General features: G+C 48.1%; 1 protein-coding gene across 3 annotated transcripts in view; it reads left to right on the top strand.

Moving 5' to 3' along the window:
* Bili (FERM domain-containing protein 8 Bili) overlaps window positions 1-5,000 on the top strand; it is a 68,435-nt gene that overhangs the window by 31,769 nt on the left and 31,666 nt on the right. The window lies entirely within an intron of this gene.

A 5,000-nucleotide genomic window follows, 5' to 3' on the forward strand; every position in this document is an offset into this window, starting at 1 on the left:
GAGAGAGAGAGAAAAGAAGAGGGATGGGGGAAAAATGAGAGAAAGAGAGAGATAGAGAGCGAGAGTGAGTGAGTGAGAGAGAGAGAGTAAGAGAGAGAGAGAGAGAGAGAGAGAGAGAGAGAGATGGCGAGAGAGAGAGAGAGAGAGAGAGAGAGAGATGGCGAGAGAGAGAGAGAGAGAGAGAAAAGAGGAAGAAAGAGAAAGAGAGATAAGATGAGAGAGAAAGAGAGACAGAGAGAGAGAGAGAGGCATAGACATAGACAGACAAACAGACAGAGACAGAGACAGACACAAAGACAAAGACAGAAGCGTGAGAGAGTGGACACACCTCAAGAGACACGAACAGCATCAGAAGATACATAAGTTGATCACAGAAAACTCATGAAACAGCCTCACACTCGCTTCTAAAGTGACCAGAGTTTATAGGGCACATGCACACTCCTTTTGAGGTCTGAGTGTGTGTGCCTACGTGCGTGTATGTCATGTATGGATGGATATTCATGCATTTCTCATCCCCTTACACTTTGTACTCTCCCCTCTAAACCCCCTTTGCTGCTTCCTCCGCCCCTTCCCCTCTCCTCCCTTTAACCCCTCCCTTTTCTACACTTAAACCCCTTCCCTTGCCCCCTATCTTTAACCCCACCCCCTTTAACCCCTCCCCCTTGCCCCTTTGACGCTTCTCCCTTCCACCCCCTTTAACCCCTTCCCCTTCCCTCCCTTAACTCCTCCCCCTACCCTTCCCTTTATCCCCTCCCCTTCCCCTAACCCCTCCCTTCCCCTCCCTTTAATCCCACCCTTCCCTCCCCCTACCCTTCCTTTATCCTCCCCCTCCCTTTAAACCTACCCCTTCCCCTCCTTTTAACCCCACCCCTGTAACATCTCCTTTAACCCTCCCCTTTAAACCCTCCCCCCCCTCCCTTCTCCCCATAACCCCTTCCGTTAAACCCTCTCTCCTTATACCCCTCCTTTAACCCCTCCCCTTCCCCCTTTTTACCCCTCCCTTCCTAAACCCTCCCCTTTAAACCCCCCCTCCTTCTCCCCCATAACTCCTCCCTTTAAACCCTCCCTAATACCCCTCCCTGCTTATACCCCTCCCTTAACCCCTTCCCCCTTATACCCCTCCCTTTAAACTCTCCCTTTGCCCTCCCTTAAACCCCTCCCCCCCTTCTACCCCTCCACAGTTCACCAATCATCCCCCTTCCCTTAAAACCCCTCCCCCTTATACCCCTTCCCCCATATCCCCTCCTTTAAACCTCCTCCCCCTTAATCCCCTCCCTTCCCCCTTCCCCATATCCTCCTTTAACCCCTCCCCTTATACCTCTTCCTTAAACCCCCCTTATACCCCCTTTATCCCTTACCCCTTCCTCTTACCCTCCCTGAACCCCACCCCAACCCTCCCTTAAACCCCTCCTTTAAATCCCTTCCCCCTCCCTTATACCCCCACCTCCTTAAACCTCCCTCCTCAGTTCACCAATCACCCCCTTCCCGAGCACCTGCCGCCGGAATAACAGGTGGAAGTAAACTGCTGAATTAAACTGATAGCTTGTTCGGTCGTTCGGATAATTTGTCAAAACTGTGTGGAACTGTTTTTGGGGGAAGGGGGAGAGGGTGGAGAGGGGGGAAGGGAGAGAGGGGGGAAGGGTGATAGGGAGAAGGGAGAGAGGGGGGGATGGGAGAGGATTAGGGGAAGGGTGACAGGGAGAAGGAGGAGAGGGGGAGAGGGGGGGGGGATTAGGGGGAAGGGTGACAGGGAGAAGGGAGGTAGGGGGAAAGGTGCTAGGGAGAAGGGAGGGGATTAGGGGGAAGGTGACAGGGAAGAAGGGACAGAGGGATAGAGAGGGGAGGGATTTAGGGGAAGGGTGACAGGGAGGGAGGGGATAGGAGGGGAGGGGGAGATGAGGGGAAGGGTGACAGGGGGAGGGCGAGAAGTGAGAGGGAAAGAGAGGGATTACGGAAAGAGTGAGAGGGGGAAGGAGGAGAGCGAGAGGGGAAGAGGGAAGGAATAGAAAAGCGCGACAGACCGACAGAGAGAAAGCAAGATAGAAAAGACGAAGAAAAAAATCCTGAAAAAAGAAATAAAAGAAAAAAACACGAATAAAAAAAAGGAGAAAAAAACGAAGACAAAAATAAATAAATATTTAAATGAAGAAAAAAATAAATAAAACAACGAAGGCAAACGAACAAACAAACAAGAAAAATCCTTCACGCCAAAAAGATAAACAAACAACAAATGATATCTCGATGGCGATCGCAGATACACTTCATTCAAGTGTTTTATTTATAACCGCTAACTTTTTTTTCTTTCTTTTTTTTTCTTTCTTTTTTTTTTTTTTTTGAATGCTCCGCTGGCTGTCGGTCCGGCCAAAGGAACTTTAAAGGTGTGTGTGAGAGAGAGAGAGACAGACAGACAGACAGAAAGACAGACAGACAGACAGACAGACAGACAGACAGACAGACAGACAGACAGGCAGGCAGGCAGACAGACATAGAGAGAGAGAGAAACGAAAGAGGGAGACAGAGACAGAAAGAAGCAGACAGAGAGAGAGAGAGACAAAGACAGAGAGACAGACAGAAGCAGACAGAAAGCGAAAGAGAGAGAAAGGCAGACAACAGACAGAAGCAGAGAAAGCGAAAGAGGCAGACAGGGAAAGCGAAAGGGAGAGGCAGACAGGCAAATGAAGACAAAAGAGAGCGACAGAGAAAGCGAAAGAGAAAGACAGAGAAAACGAAAGGGAGAGGCAGACAAAGAGAGCGACAGAGAAACCGAAAGAGAGAGACAGAGGCAGACAGAGAAAGCGAAAGAGACAGACAGACAGACAGAAGCAGAGAAAGCGAAAGAGAGAGACAGAGGCAGACAGAGAAAGCGAAAGAGAGAGACAGAGGCAGACAGAGAAAGCGAAAGAGAGAGACAGAGGCAGACAGAGAAAGCGAAAGGGAGAGACAGAGAAAGCGAAAGGGAGAGACAGAGAAAGCGAAAGGGAGAGACAGAGAAAGCGAAAGGGAGAGACGGACAGACAAAGGGCGACAGAGAAAGCGAAAGAGAGAGACAGACAGACAGAAACAGAGAAAGCGAAAGGGAGAGACAGAGAAAGCGAAAGGGAGAGACGGACGGACAAAGAGAGCGACAGAGAAAGCGAAAGGGAGAGACAGAGGCAGACAGAGAAAGCGAAAGGGAGAGACAGAGAAAGCGAAAGGGAGAGACGGACGGACAAAGAGAGCGACAGAGAAAGAGGTCCTGAATATAATTCATAAAGATCTATAACTTGATTCAATCTGCAGGCCTTCTGTGAGCACTTAAACATGTAGGTCCATACTAATGCATGTATGTTAGGACGTGCACATGCATATTCTAGGATATTCCATACGTACACGTGTGCGTGGTGATTCGTATCTTGGGATTTTTTTTTTTTTTTTACTGTATGTGTTGTTGAATATTATTTGCTTAGATAGATAGATGTGGAGATTGGTTTCTTTGTCTTCCTCTCTTTTTTTTTTTATTTTCTCTCTTTCTTTCTCTGTCTGTTTGTCTGTCTGTCTCTGTCTCTGTGTGTCTGTTTGTCTTTCTCTGTTTCTGTGTGTCTCTCTCTCTTTTTCGGTCTCTGTCTCTCTCTCTCACCCCCCCACCCTCTCTCTCTCTCTCTCTCTCTCTCTCTCTCTCTCTCTCTCTCTCTCTCTCTCTCTCTCTCTCTCTCTCTCTCTCTCTCTCTCTCTCTCTCTCTCTCTCACACACACAAACACAAACACACACACACCCACACACACACACACACACACACACACAAACACACGCACACACACACACACACACACACACACACACACATACATATTTACCCCCCCCATCCCCCTTGTCCCAACCCTCTCAAACATGAACACAACCTAAAACAAACAGACGAAATAAATAAATAAATAAGAACAGAGATAAATGAACAAATAAATACACAACTACGCAACGAAGACGACACACAAAACACGTCAATAATAACAATAACAAATGACACTATCTTGATCCACGAGCAGGATTCTGTAGCGCGGGCGAGAGAGAGGAAGAAACTATATATAGAATAATTGGAGTGGGCGGCCTGCTGAGGGCGTGAGAGGGCGTGAGGGATGGGCTGCAATGGCGGGGTCTGTTCTAAGGGTTGTTTGGGGTCCGATGGGGGGTGGGGGGAGTGGTGGGGGGGTTGTTCCTTTGCTTGTGTGTTCTCTTGTTTTTTGTCGTTATTATTAATGTTATTATTATTATTATTATTGTTATTGTTATCACTATTATGATTGTTATTATTTATGTTATTATTATCGTCATTAGTGTTATTATCACTAGAATTAATATTATTATCATTATTATTACCAATCTTATTTTTGTATTATTATTACTCTTATTACTATTTATTATTGCTATCATCATCATTATGATTATAATTACTTTATTATAAGTAATTATCATTAGCATTGTATTGAACCAGGAGATCGCTTAATCGGCAATGAACGACCTCGCTCGAAGAAGACACTCTAAACTACTTATAATATTCTTAGAAAAAGATCTATTTTGACACTTCCTGGATTAACTTATGTCACCGCGTTAATAGCCTTCGGTTGCGCCAAGCGGACTCTGACTACCGCGTCCCTGTCTCCATGTGAGTGCCAATCAGGTGACCGGCCCTGGGAGAGCCTATCGGGTGCCTGGGAGCGGGCCGATCAGGTGCCTAGGAGAGGGCCAATCAGGTGCCTGGGAGATGGTCGATCAGGTGACTGGCTCTGGGAGAGCCAATCGGGTGCCTGGGAGAGGGCCGATCAGGTGCCTGGGAGAGGGCCAATCAGGTGCTTGGGAGAGGGCCGATCAGGTGCCTGGGAGAGGAGAGGGCCAATCAGGTGCCTGGGAGAGCCAATCAGGTGACCGACCCAGGGAGAGGGCCGATCAGGTGATCGTCCCTGGGAGAGCCAGTCAGGTGCCTGGGAGAGGAGAGAGCCAATCAGGTGACCGTCCCTGGGAGAGCCAT

Source organism: Penaeus vannamei, chromosome 25 (genome assembly GCF_042767895.1).
Source record: "Penaeus vannamei isolate JL-2024 chromosome 25, ASM4276789v1, whole genome shotgun sequence".
In the NCBI taxonomy this organism is placed as follows: domain Eukaryota; kingdom Metazoa; phylum Arthropoda; class Malacostraca; order Decapoda; family Penaeidae; genus Penaeus; species Penaeus vannamei.